The sequence below is a fragment of the Ursus maritimus genome, unplaced genomic scaffold (assembly GCF_017311325.1).
Source record: "Ursus maritimus isolate PB19 unplaced genomic scaffold, ASM1731132v1 scaffold_3, whole genome shotgun sequence".
In the NCBI taxonomy this organism is placed as follows: Eukaryota; Metazoa; Chordata; class Mammalia; order Carnivora; family Ursidae; genus Ursus; species Ursus maritimus.
In genome coordinates, this window is record NW_024425563.1 from 40,672,824 (window position 1) to 40,686,967 (window position 14,144).

Genomic DNA, 14,144 nt, shown 5'->3' on the forward strand with positions numbered 1-14,144 from the left:
GCGGCCAAAACTCTGCCTTATGTTCTCTGGTCTCCCAGCGAAGGGATTACTTTAGGAGCAGACTCGGAAATGTCTCCTGAAACAGCCAACTCCTGTTTAGGTGCAGGATTTCTCTCCCTTCCCTCACTGGGTCTCTCTCTCTCTCTCTCTCTCTCTCTCTCTCTCTCTCTGCATGAAAATGGGATAAGAATAGGAAGGTATATTACAAAAGAGAAAATGAAGGAATGACAACTCCAAAGAGAAGGTAACTTTCAGTGCTTGCTCGAGCTGGTGGAAATAAAATGAAAGTGGGCAGGAGTGGGTAGACCCTGCCCCAGAAAATAATGGTTCACAAATCCCAATTCTAGAACGCTTCTATGCTGCCCTTTCGCTCACTTCTAAAGCTCACCAACAGAAGCGGAACGAATCTGCCGCATTCCTCCCACAGAGTCTGTCTCTGAGGCAATGGCAGTTGGAGACCCTGTTGCCAATGCTGCAACACTTTGTAATTTTGTACAAAAGTCATTCAGTGATTGCTGCAATTTGTCCAAAAGTGAAAATAGACTCAGAAGAGAGGAGTTTATTTAATTAGTGAATTGACACAATTACTCTGTTCATGGTGTGTAGTTGGTCACTGCGACTGCCCAGGGGCACGTTGGTGTCCTGAGGCATAGAGTAGGGACACTCTTCTTCTTTCTAAGGGCCTTTCTAAGTCACAAGCAAGGAGGCACTAAGAAGGAAAGATGGCTTTCTGGCCTGGTCCACCCTCTGGGGCCAAGCTTCTCAACTTTGGCCCTGCTGATATTTTTTTTGTTTTAAGAGTTTATTTATCTGTCAGAGAGAGAGAGAGAGCACAAGCAGGGGGAGTGGCAGGCAGAGGCAGAGGGAGCAGAAGGCTCCCCCCTGAGCAGGGGGAGCCCGATGTGGGACTTGATCCCAGGACCCCTGGATCATGACCTGAGCCAAAGGCAGTCGCAACCAACTGAGCCACCCAGGCACCCGCTGCTGACATTTTTGTTTGGGTAATTCCTTGTTGGAGGGGGTGTCCTGGGGTTGAACAGCATCCCTGGCTTCTACCAGTAGATGCCAGTAATACCACCACCTTCCCAGGTGTGAAACCTAAAAATGTCTCCAGACATGACCACATGCCCACCGGGGTGTATGTGCCAACTAGCGTTTGTTACGGACCACTGCTCTAGGCTCTGGCTGGGGAAAAGCCAGTGGAAGCAGCCCCCTGAAGTTGTGGTTTTGGTTTTGTTGCTGTTTGTCCTTAAAACATCGGCAAATAGTTAGAACTCGGGAATGTACACTCTGTGATGGGCCCAACTGATAAAGTGAAGCTCACAGGGTAGCAGCCATTCTCTGATCTTCAACAGAAACCCAAAAAATAGAATATTACCAAGAGACCACTTTGAAGACTGCAAGCAAAGGCAGTGAACATGCCGATAAAGGAGAAGAGCAGAGGAAGAAGAGCAGATGCCCAACAGTACCTGATTTAAACCAGTAATGGCTGTGTCATTCCTTTCTGCCAGTGATTGGTCTACGGATGCCAGATGATCCTGGGAAAGATATTCTTCGCTGGTAACAGGTAGATGGGGAGAAGGATCCCTTTCCGTTCTTCTCTTCCCATGCCATCCTATGCTGGGATGGAATGTTTGGAGCTGCAGCAGCCATTTTGCAACCATGAGACAGCAACCAGAGGTCAACGTCTATTGAAAACATATGGAAAGAATCTAGTTCTTGATGATATGGCTCAGCCAATGAACCAACTTTAGGACCATCTACCTTTAGGCTTCTTGTTAAGTAAACAGTATATGCCCCTATGACTTAAGCCACGGTTAGCTTGGTTTTCTGTCATTTACAACCGAAGCCATTACTAATCAATGGGAATGTTTTCAACTAAAACTAGTAGAATATCCAACTTAAAAAAAAATACTTATAAAGGGAGAAGGCATTTTCTCACCTAACAGGACGTCCTGAAGTAGGTAGTTGGTTTGGTGGCTGTGCAGTGTCAGTGTTCTGGGCTGACTAACATGTGATTCTCCTGGCCTTTTCCTCATGGTCACAGTATTGCTGCCACAGCTCCAATTTCATGTCCACACTCAAACTGTAAGACAAGAAAGAAAGAGGCAAGTTTTCTTTGCCTATTCCTCTCTTTTTATCAGGAGAAAAAAATTTCCCCTCAAGCTCCTAGTAAATTATCTCATGGTCTCATTGACCAAAACTGGACCACATACCAAGACTATCTGGGAGAGTGAGCACTTGGCATTTTAAGTCTCTGTCATGGGGGGTGGAGTTCTTCCAGAAAAGGCTCTTCCAGACGATTATTGGGTCAGCAGACAACAGTTTCTGCCACAAAATAATTACTCGTACCATATACCCTATGATCAGAATGTATTTCCCATTGAGACTTCTTGTCCTGCTCCACCCTAATTGTCCTCAAAGCAGGTTGTCCCAGCTTCCAATTCCAGCAGAAGAGAGAACTAGAGCCAATCTGTTTAGTTCTGGTGGTCTTTCTCCCTGACACGTGGTGTCACTGTTGAAGACTATTCCCCAGTTCTGCCCTCCCCTGCTGAGAAACCCCTTTGCCAGCTGGGAAGCCTGTCCAGAGCGCACCGGTTCTCTTAGGGAAGACAATCACACACCCTCGGCCCTAAGCCGACCGGGGTGCTCTAGCCTCTGCTCCCTGAATGTCAGCTCTGCATGCTTGACCTCTTCCCAGGGCTTAAGCTGGTTCCAAGTAGTTGGAATGCAGGGCCACACACCGCCTTCCTCTAAATGAACTCTCCTCTCTCCCAGGACAGCCTGTCCGCTACAGGAGGCCATCTGCTGTGACTTCCAGGGCCCCAAACACCCTTTCCAGAGGCCACACTCATGCCTCCAAGACTATTCTCAGCACTCACTACAGTGTGATAGGGCCCATAACCTATTTTGCTGAAATAAAGACAATAATAAAACAAGTTGAACCTCTAGCAGGACCTCCCCTCTAATACAATCCACTGGTACATGAACACATTTGGCTCCAGAATTTAATCCTGGTTAGAGGCGCCCCGTCTACGAAGGCATCTGCTACATCGGATTACAGCCCCCCATAGATTTCCTGTAGGTCTGGGCCCCATCTTCCTGCCCCCCCCCCCTTTACTGCCCTGTCTGGAGTCCAGAGTAGCCTTCCGATCCATTCAGGACTGGCCCTTATGAAAAATGAGGCCTGGAGTGGGCTCTCACTCCCCTGCCGGGACATCTAGAAGCTTGTGTTTGTTTTCAGAAACTGCTGCCTGATAGCTTTTTCATTGACAATAGGGAGCAATTTGGCACCATACATAATCCTGGATCACTGACTTGGTTAATATTTCATGATGTCTATTAGTCATTTACATTTATAGGAACATGGATCATAAAAAATTAAAGCTTTAATTGCTTTGGGTTTCCCTTTTTTTTTTTTTTTTTCAATTTTTTATGGTTGAGAATTTTTCTCTTAGCTGAGCTATCTTCCAAATCTTGGGACCCGAATTACTCGAAAGAATCAGGGAATTTAGAGATACAGTTCGGGGACAGCTTGATAGATGGCAAGACACAAAGGTGTATGAAACAATGACTACCATTCCTCAGCACCGCGGTGAGGTGCTGGATTAAAGGAATGACCCAACGTATCATTTTTCTCTCAGGGAGCATAACTATACCAGGGAAGGAAGGTCGAATCTGTCATTGTGGAATTTCTGCCACGAGGACAGTCCAACACTAGAGATTTGGAAAACGACCCTCAGAGAGTGCGGCCCCGGGGAACTAGCTTCTGTGGCAATGCCCCTTTGGGATCCTCTGCATTAATTAGGCGTTTCAGATGTGTCCAGGCCACAGGCCTCAAATACACAAGACATGGAGTAGCCAGACAGGTTAGCCCAGCCCCGGAGGGTCACCTGGAGGGCTAACTTCTGTAGCTGGGCTCCCTGGGCCAACAGATCCAGGGCTTGCTCAACACTGCTGCTGACCTGGGAAAGAATATTCTGCACCTCTACCACGTAACTGCTCCTCGTCATTTGGGGGGCGGGGGTTTACTTGTATTGACTTGGTGCTTTCAGACAAATTAACCTGAGTCTCTTCGCTTGGCCTCCCTGGAGGTGAAGAACGGTCCTGTGAGACTGGCGATGGGGAGGATTTGCACAGTGGAACCTTCAGATTCGTTCTCTGAAGACAGGGGCTTGGTGGGGGTAGGGGAAGGGGCTGCCGTTCGGGGAAGAGGTGGTACATTCTACTCTAGTAGAAAGGCCTGGAAATCAGCCTCAAAGGATAAGTGACAGGAAGTAAAGTTGTATGAGGCCGAAGGCATGTGTTTGTGTACGTCGTACGAGATGTGTGACCTTCTTAGCAGAACAACGTTCCCAGGGAAAATCTAAACAAATTGCTAATCAGACGAGAGCGCAGCATTCTCTCCTTGAATTACAGCTGTGATATAATAGATTTTTAGATGAAAATAATTGTTTTATGTCACTTCAATTTAAACCATTTCACCACAGAAATTACTTCGTTGAAAAGAGAACATTTCTGCTTAACCTCTAAATCAAGCAAAGCTTTACCAAACCAAATTTGCAGCAATATAATACCCTCAACCGTGTAATATATAGGACCCGTCGTGGGCTGTCACAGATTCCGGACACCAGCCATCCAGTGCTGTGAAAGCTTCTGCGAGGGTAGTACGGCATAGGGAGCATGAGCGAACCAGACACTTTGTCTCAAGGATTAATGTCTTTTTAAACCTCCTCAGATTTGCATGAACATGCTTAAATTAAACTGTTTTTCTATGATGTTAGTTTTTAGTACTCCTTAAACCTCAAACGCATAGGCTATACCTCTTACAGACAGCTTACCGTAGCGTGCCGCCGTGAAAATACCATTACTTACTTTATTGACGTCAGGGACATCTTTTCATGCAACAAAGAGAGGGAAGCAGAACTTAAGAACGTTAGCCTTCGACTTCTTGGTTAGTTCTACTGATTTCATCCGCTGAATTCCCTGAGGTATGTGAGGCAAGTTGATCCTTCAGATGGGCTATGGGCAGGAACTTGCTGGAACTGTGGTGAAACGAACAAGGCAAAGTTCTGCGTTGTGAAAACGAGGAAAACAAGCCTGTTACTAGATTCTTATTTTAGATTAAAGAACTGAATTCTGTTACTACTGTGCAGCATGCTATTATACCGAATTCTGCTACCGCGATGCAGATGAGTCTCTGAAGCATTATTTTTTTCTAGAACATTTATGGACCCAGAGACCAAAGACAGCGTCTTTGCCATGCCACGGTGAGTTACAGTTGCTAGCTACCCTGCCCTCCTGAAAGACCCTTGCATATGAATGATGCACTCCCATCATCCACTGCAGTTCTGTGTTTTGCAAATAAAGGCAAATCGTCTGCCTTGCACAATCGCTGGGTCCCAATGTTGGTGGCATGAGAACATTATCAAGAAAAATGAGGAAGTACAAAGATAGCACTTGCAAAGCAGAATCAAGATAGCTGTCCCCTCCCGTGCTCTGCGTGCGGTGGTGAGCACACCTGTGGGAGGCTGGGGCGTGGGCCCGTCAGCAGCCACGGGGCTGGCCCCCCCCACGGGAACTCTGGCCATTAGTACACACGGACAGACATGCTGCTTTGGTAAGAAGTGCAGAGCCAGACTGTCCTGCAGGACATTAGCTCAAAACCCAGGAAAATAAAGTAAACAGCACCAACCCAACTGGCCACTGCAGTGAGTTTCAACAGATCCACAAAACCGAAGGACCTCGATAGGTTCAGCGTACTTCCTCTTTCTGCTTTCCTCTTAATGCTCACAGTACGTGGCCTCAGATTGACAAGAGGACAAACGGAACCTCTTCTAGCTCTTCTGGTGAAGTTTCGGCGCCGCCAGGATTCCCAGCACAAACCCCCGGTGCTTACAATGAGAGCAAGCTGTTTAGAAGAGTAACTCCATCTTCACGGTCATTTGGAAATACTCCGCAGAGGATTAAGGTTAACAATACACAAATACACACAACTGTAGTCACACTGAGAAGACAAGATTGAACTAGATCGAGTCATTCTGTAAGTGCTTGCTAGCAGAACGCCAGAAACAACTATGAAGAAGAAGAAATGATTTTAGGACTTGAGTCGGAGAAGTTTCTTTGTTGTCTGAGTCTCTGCCGCGTGGACTCACGCATGTGGTCACGCTGCCGTACTCTCGCTGAACCCCGTATGAGAATTCTCCAGCAGTTCCTTTCTTCAGTATCAGTGTGGGCCCTGCCAGGTCGTTCACTCGGAAGGTCACGAAGTCTCACAGGAACACGAACAGCTCACTCAGAAACACATCTACTGGGCGTCTGCGCGCAAACAGCACGAGAACCGCGGCATCTGCCGAAAAAGGGCAACCAAAAAAGGCCACTTACTTTCCACGAATCTTCTTGGACCCTATGTCTCCATGGCTTCCGAAGAGTAAAGCCTAAAAGGTCAAAAAACCTCTTTCATCGTGTGAGGAGACAGCATCTCAGAGAGGAGGAGGGCTTGCCAAACGGTCCTGCAGGACATTAGCTCAAACCCAGGCCTGGAACTGCGCTCCCCTCCCCCGGCTTCTGAACCCTCCCAGGTTGTCCCTCAGTCCCCCTCTTCAGGCATCGAAGGCCCAGGAGGTACAATTTTAGGTAGAAGGGACTTCGTCCCCACCTTTATGGCGCTTACTAACAGATGAGACCACCATCAATTTGTTAGACTCCTGTGACGTACAATTACAGATTGTGATGTGTTCTGAGAGAATAGGGCCGAGACCTGTCACACTATTCAGGTGTGAGACAGGGTTGTCAGTCAGACAGGGTTGACTGCCATGAGCAGGGGACATCCGAGCAGAGACGTGAGGATGGAGGGGACAGCTCCGAGATCAGAGGGAGTCTGACTCAGCGGAGGGACTGAGAGAGTAATGGGAGGACACTGAGGGCCCAAGGCTGAAGAACAGGGCGATGGCAGTCCTTGAGCACTCCTGAAATCACCCTGTTCCCATCTGCATCTCAGACGGCTGTCACAAACCAGCCCGTCCATCCAAATCATATCGGGAACTTAAAAAAAACATTTCTGCCCCTACCCAACTCTGTGGTTTAGCAGAACTGGGGTAGATCCCAGGAGTTTATTTATACACACACACACACACACACATATATATATAAATACATATTTATATATCTATAATATTTATAATATATATATATTTATCTTAAAGCTCCTCCATTTATTCTACTGTGCATTGAGGTGTGGGAACTTCTGGCTGAGGACATTTGAGGAAAACAGAAACCATTTGAGGTTAAGTGACGAGCTGACTTTGATTTTTTGCTCAGACCCTCAATGTGCCCATTTGTCAGCGGGGCTAGAAGTACCTGCCTCGTGGGGTCAGGGCAGGGTTGCACCAGATGATATCTGCAAAGAACCAGCTCGGGCCTGGGTACCTCGGTACATTCTCAATACATAGTGACTGTAATTAAATCCAGGCCTCTGGTTCCAGGGGGGGCTATTTTTAGAAGGAAGGATTATTTTTATCACTCTGCAAAGTATCCAATTGTTTTTGGGAAACTCTGGGTTACACGCCTCCCAAACCCAGAACAATTCCTGTCCCTTCCACCCTCCACTCCTCCCCTCCCTCCACCCCCACCCCCTCACTGAGAGCAGGAGATTTAGGGTCAAGGCCATTTTAATTCTCTACCCTACCCCCAGCCCCACCCCCACTCTCTTCCCAGCTAGCCATATGGGTGAATAATCTTTCCCCTAAAAATAGACAACGGGCACAGGCTCCATCCAGATTGGATTTCACCTCTTGTTTTTAAGGCTGTCAATCTGGCAACCAGTACTGAGGCTAAATTATCTTCTTGAAAATCTTAAATGACGAGAGGAAAGCCTCAGGGGTACAAATTCTTGGCGTTGGAATGGTTGTGTGGCAAAATCTCCAGATCTGAAAAATTGAGCAAGAGATTTGAACCACAGCTATTTCTTCTTGCAAAATCAGTCAGTACTCCTGGACTGTTTCAGTGGGAAGGCGACACCAAGACCAGGTTGCACAGTGGACGACTGGAGAGGGACAAATGGGAGCCCTGAGTTTGCTTCTAGATATTGTCAAAATGGCTTTCAGGTCTAACGTCCAGCACCTTCATTCTCACAGGAAAGAACAAAACAGACTACAAGTTAAAGGTAGACGGGGAAGGTGTGAGGGATGGGGAGAGGGCGGGAAAGCCAAAAGGGAAAATGGGAATGTCTGGGGTTGAGGTTTGCTTGTCAGTGCTCTCCCTGGACCACTGCTCTAGTTTCTCCCATACTATTTAGGCTTTCTGTTGATGATCCAGACTTTTCTGTGATGGACTGCCCTTCAAGGTCAGCTTCACCCCTCTTGGTCCCTTCCTTTATTCTCTCAAACACAATTGGCACAAGACAGTGTGTTTATTATCTTTACTGAGCGTTAGAGTGGCCTAAGAAGATTATGGTGCAGAAGGGGAGAGCATACGAGCTGGACTGGCAGATTCCACCCAGTGCTGCTGGAGATTATGGGCCACGACAACATGTAGGATTCTGGCCGCTCCACCAAAATTCTTGTTCTTGTAGCTGTATTTCCTCATTTTTGCATTCATTTCTTCATTACCAACAGTCATTTCTGGCTGTTCCCCCAGCTAGTGACGACCCACCCCCTCTTTACCCCCCCATTCCCGTCCCCCTTCACCCAGGGGTCCGTCTCCACTCGGCCCATCCTCCTCTCACTGCCCTGCTTATGACTAACTTCTTCCAAGTCCAGTGGCTTAAGGAACAGGATGGCCGTTCTCTCTGGATGACAGAGCATGCTTTTTAGACGAGCAGGTTGACCAACATGCCTGCAGCAGGGGTGTGATGAGGAGGGCTTCATAAGGGCACTGGGTTGTCTCTGCCATGGACCCAGGGTGCTAGGCTATAGAGGGGGCCCCAGGGTTCAGCCAGCACAGAGAAAGATGAAAATGTCTGCATAGGAGAATAACACAACAGAAGTGATGCTTTAGGAAGATTTGAATGCCATTAGAGATGAACAATTTTGGAAAGTTAAAGAGGAATCCTTTTGTGCAGCAGATACCTTTTATTTAAATAAAATTTTAAGTCATTTATCAATAAATTCATACTTCATCTATTTGTTTTATGAATAGTAGGTGGATGCCAGCTTGTTTAATTATGAGTTATTCATGGTTTGAGAGTCTACAAACTTTCCCAAAACTTATCATTCCTTAAGGACACTTTATGTGCCAAACATTTGCTGAACACTTCTCACACATGCTCATTTTCAGTTAAGAAAATTAATATAGGTCTAAAATGGTCAAGTCACTTGTCAAAGGCTACACAACCAGAAAGTGGCCAGGCTGGGATTCTCAGTTCTTACTGACTGACATCAGTAACTGCAACTAAGTTGTGGTTACCTGGAAATGCAATTCTGGGGTGAATCTTGAGTTGGTGCTGGAGGAATGCACGGCCAATGAAAGGTTGGTAGGGTCTTCAATGCCTTCAAAAGAAAGTTGGTGTGCATACCTCACTGAATTGGTCATTGCAGCCCCAGTTCAAACCCAACAGCACGTGCAATATGGCTCTGGGGTGAACTGGAAGTTTGCCTTAAGTGCATCTGAGAGAGGGAGCGTTGGCTTGAGTGGCATGGGGCTCTGACCATCCAACAGACTTGGGAAAATACAATGCCCCGCTTGGTGGTAGTGAATGAGAATCTTGCAGCCTCCGCAGCAGGCTCCAGGCAGCCAGGCCCGTCTACACGTCCACCCGCAGCTCAGACTCTCGAGCGGGGCCTCACTCGGTGTTCAGAGGTGCTACTGGGATGGCAGACGTGGCCGGTGGGTAACTATCTGTAATCCAGACCCCAAGCTGCCCCTCTAGCTCACAGCCTGCCCTCTCCATTTCACACACATCACTTCAGTGCAAAGCTCAGCCCCTTTGCCAGCTTCTACCCTACACAATTAAAATTCACCCACACCGAGCACGGCCTGAAGTCAGCCACTGCAGTGAATATAAAAGCGTCGTGGGAAATTATGGAAGCAACCCAAGTGTCCACCAATAGATAAGTGGATAGATGCATACAATGGAATATTCCTCAGCTATAAAAAAAAGAACGCAATCTTGCCATTTGCAACAACACGGATGGATCTAAAGAGTATAATGCTGGGGCACCTGGGTGGCTCAGTCGGTTAAATGTCCAACTTTTGATTTTGGCTCAGGTCATGATCTCAGGGTTGTGAGATCAAGCCCTGCATTGGGTTCCACACTCATCAGGGAGTCTGCTTGAGGATTCTCTCTCTCCCTCTGCTCCTCCCCCCACTTATGCTCTCTCTAAATAAATAAGATCTTTTTTAAAAAGGGTATAATGCTAAGTGAAAAAAAGTCAGAGAAAGACAAATACCATATGATTTCACTCACATGTGGAATTTAAGAAACAAAACAAATGAACAAAGAAAAAAAGAGACCGAAAAACAGACTGTTAACATAGAGAACTGATAGTTATCAGAGGGGAGGTGGGTGGGGGATGGGTGAAATAGGTGAAGGGGATCAAGAGAACACTTGTTCTGATGAGCACTGAGGAATGTAGAGAATTGTTGAATCACTATATTTTACACTTGAAGCTAATACAACACTGTGTGTTAATTATACCGGGAAAAAAAAAGTGGTGGGGTAGGAACCAACTACACATACTCCTTCCCTCACCTCCCCTTCCCTCTCAGGAGCAACACAAATCTCTTTTGTCCCTTTTACTTCAGTGCTTGACTATGTCTTTGGGGACTACTTCTCCTTCCCAAGAGACATATCAAGCAATTTCTCCCCCAACTATCTGGTGTTCTCTCCAAGACAAAGCCTGAGGAATAAAATCTCTCCATCTCACGATATAATTGGGGCTGGGAGATTTGACAAGGGAAAGGTTTTTCATAGCCCTGAGATTTGATCGATTTCATATAAAAACTGAGGGAGAAAAAGTTCATCCACAAAGAGGCTGAGAAATTCACGTTTGGGCCACTATGTCCAACTGCTGACCAGGAGCTTGTAACTGTGACCTGTTTCTGCGTACCACACTCTTCATCAGACTGCATTTTGTTCAAGTTGCCCTGCAGTCTGGGGTAAAGGCCTAATTTCTTAACATGAAATCCAGGGATGCCAGAATATTCTCTCATTTGAACACAGAGGTCATTTTTCTCATTGCTTCCTGTTTTGCGTTCGTTCATCTTTGACGGTCTAGATTCTGCTGAGAAATTAGCTCTTGTGTCAGAAGTCCTTCCAGACTGTTTATTGTTCTCTTTTCCATCCAAAGTTGTAAAGCGCTACTTGTCAGTGGTGGGACTGGGGCCACACAGGAAGTAGTCTGTCATTTCTGAGTTCCCAGCACTGGTGGGGACACTGATAGTCAACCAGTCATCCAGGACCTCCTCCTCTTGCCCACTCCTAGCTTTCCACGCCCACCCTCCAGCAACTTTTCCTTTCAAACCAATTAAAGGCAAACAAAAATTTTCTACCACAACAAAAACGAAGGTCACTTCCAACACTCAAACTGTTTCAAGGATTTAGAGATTCCACATAATGTGGAAAATGCTTTTGACATAGGAATTGAGCTCAATGTTGAGCCATTTTTTAAAAGATTTATGTATTTTATTTGAGGGGGGAGGGACAGAGGGAGAGGAAGAGGGAGCGTCTCAAGCAGACATCGCTCTGAACACAGAACCCGACATGGGGCTCCATTTCATGACCCTGAGATCACGACCTGAGCCGAAACCAAGAGTTGGAAGCCACACAGGGGCCCCTCATTGACCCATTTATAACAAAATACAGGACAACAGGTTTGTTGCGAAAGAAGCTTTCCATTTATCCGTCAAAGGAAAAATTATAATAATAGCTAGTATTTATTGATTTCAATATTCACATGAATTGCTTCATATAACCCCATGAGGTGGGACTGTTACTATCCCCACTTTCCAGATACGGAAACTGAGGTTTGGAGACAATAAGTGACTTGCCTCAAGGTTGCTCAGCTAGGCACTTTCAGGGTTAGAGTTCTCACCCCAGGGGTCTGGCCCCAGCCCGTGCCTTTGGCCACAGCCCTGCAGTGACTGTGGAGGGGGCGTCCAAGGTACTGGCCTTCTCGTAAAGACAGTGTAGAGGAAACTCCTTTTTCAGATTTCAGTTACTTATCGAAAGCAGCAGAGTTTTCCTTCTCCATCTTCCGTCAGTGCTCAGTCTCTGCAGATGTGGCCCCTGCTTCCCCTGCTGAGTGTCCTTACTTCCAACCCAAGGTATTTATAAGATAAAGACCATGGCTGGATTTCAGTATCTGCTATACACAATAAAAGCTTCATTCTATTAACCCAAATTCTTTGTCCTTTCTGGACCTCAGTGTTCTGATCCGTAAACTGGGCACAATAATAACTACCCGTAGGCTCATGGTAAATTAGAAATGAAATGACATATGTAAAGCATAGGCCCCAAAACAGTTGGCCTTTAATAATTCTGGTCCCCTTGCCTTTTCTTCCCTGGATTTAGAGGATTGAATGTGACCTCTTTTTGTCGGCCAAAGCTGGACAAGCTGGCCTGGGCAGCCTTTCTGCTACCTGCAGGAAGCCTTTGGGAGGCTTTAGGGAGGTCTGCCGGAGCTTGGAAGCTTTTCTCGCACTGAAGCCCAAGATCAAACGTCAGGAGCGGGCGGGGTGGCTCTGTCCCTCTGTGCTTATGTGCAGCGAGAGAACCTCAGAGCCACGTACTGGCCAACCGCTCATTCCTTCAGCACCGCTGGTGACCCCCTGCATGGTCAAGGTGCAGAGATGCTTGCTATTATGCAGAGTTGTTTTTTTAAAAGCACATTCAGGGCTCTGCTAGCTCTCACTGACGTAGCCCAGTATTTCACCCCCTACAGGGCAGTGAGGCACACTTCAAATCCCAGCCTCGCCACTTGGCAGCCGTGTTGCTTTGGGCAAAGCCTCTCAACTTTCTGAGCATCGTCTGCTCGCCTTCGACGCTCCCCCCACCTTCTACAATTCCACATGGCCCTTAAAAACCACGCTGCACCTTTCTCTGCCAACTGTTTGCTGTGAATCTCCTAGTTTGTTTGTTTTTTAAGATACTTCCTGGATAATCCATCCTGCTTTTTAAATTCATCTGAAGCCCAGAGGACAATGCATGGCATCCAGTGATCGAGTGATGGATGCAGCAAGAAGCCAGAGAGAGCAGAAGCATCAGGAACCAGACTCCCAGTGGCCTTGGCAGGACCCGAGGGTGACTGCACTCGGGGCAGTGCTGGATGTGTCACGTCAGATCCTCCTGCAGAGCTGAGCAGCCTTCAGTGAGCAGCCCACTGCTGGGAGGGCAGGTGACACCGGGAATCCCCGCTCTGCCGACCTGGCCCTTGCTGCTCAACAGACAAGCGCGGCTGTCAAACCCAGCTCTGTTTCCTAACATTGTAGCATCCGCTCAGCAATGGGGTGGGGGGTACAGCCAGGTCCAGTGCTCCGGCCACTGGTTTTCAACATAAAGGAAACTTGTTCCTCAGCCCAAATCATTAAGGAACTGATAACAATCCGTTGCCAAGGTAGCTATTCTTTCAAGACGGTCAAACAGAGAAATTACTCAGATAGTCAATAGTGATGTCATTTTGAACCTAGTGGCCATCTGGCATCAGGTCAAGAAGCAGAGCCAAAAGCCCATGAGCATTTTTTCCTTCGTTTGCAATTTTCCTAAGAGCCCAGGCATGGGAACCTTGTCCGCACCCCCTTGGCCCTTCCAGCCAGAGGGAGCAGCAGTATTTGTCACCATGCCTGGGAAAGAGAAGAGGTCCTCTGTGGAACAACTTGAGAAGGCTCCCGTGCCAAAGTCCCCCTCTTCCAGCCCTTGTCAATGCTGCCTGCAGAGGGGAGCCCAGAGAACAGCCTGTCAGCTCTTTTCAAGGCTGAGAAAGTCAGGCTTTCTGTCGCCTTGGCTGGGCTGAGGGACTTGGATCGCTGGTCGTCAGCCCAGGATTTACACAGAGAGGAGCAAAGAGGGATGGGAAGCATCAGACCTTTCACTGATTGAGAACCCGGGACTCGGAGCTGGAAGAAAGCTTCACAGCCAGCCCGTTCCCTCAGCTGATGAGAAATGGAGCCCAGCGAGAGTCACACAGCTCAGCGCCCAGGGCTCCCGC

At 47.4% G+C, this 14,144-nt stretch overlaps 1 long non-coding RNA gene across 1 annotated transcript in view; it reads right to left on the minus strand.

Annotated features, from left to right (window-relative positions):
• LOC103658980 overlaps positions 1-14,144 on the minus strand; it is a 95,259-nt gene that overhangs the window by 53,835 nt on the left and 27,280 nt on the right. The window contains exons 3-5 of the long non-coding RNA XR_567370.2: positions 4,876-5,045; positions 1,943-2,086; positions 1,470-1,688 (exon numbers count right to left, since the gene is read on the minus strand). This is a non-coding gene — a long non-coding RNA (uncharacterized LOC103658980). The remainder of the gene's footprint in view (positions 1-1,469; positions 1,689-1,942; positions 2,087-4,875; positions 5,046-14,144) is intronic.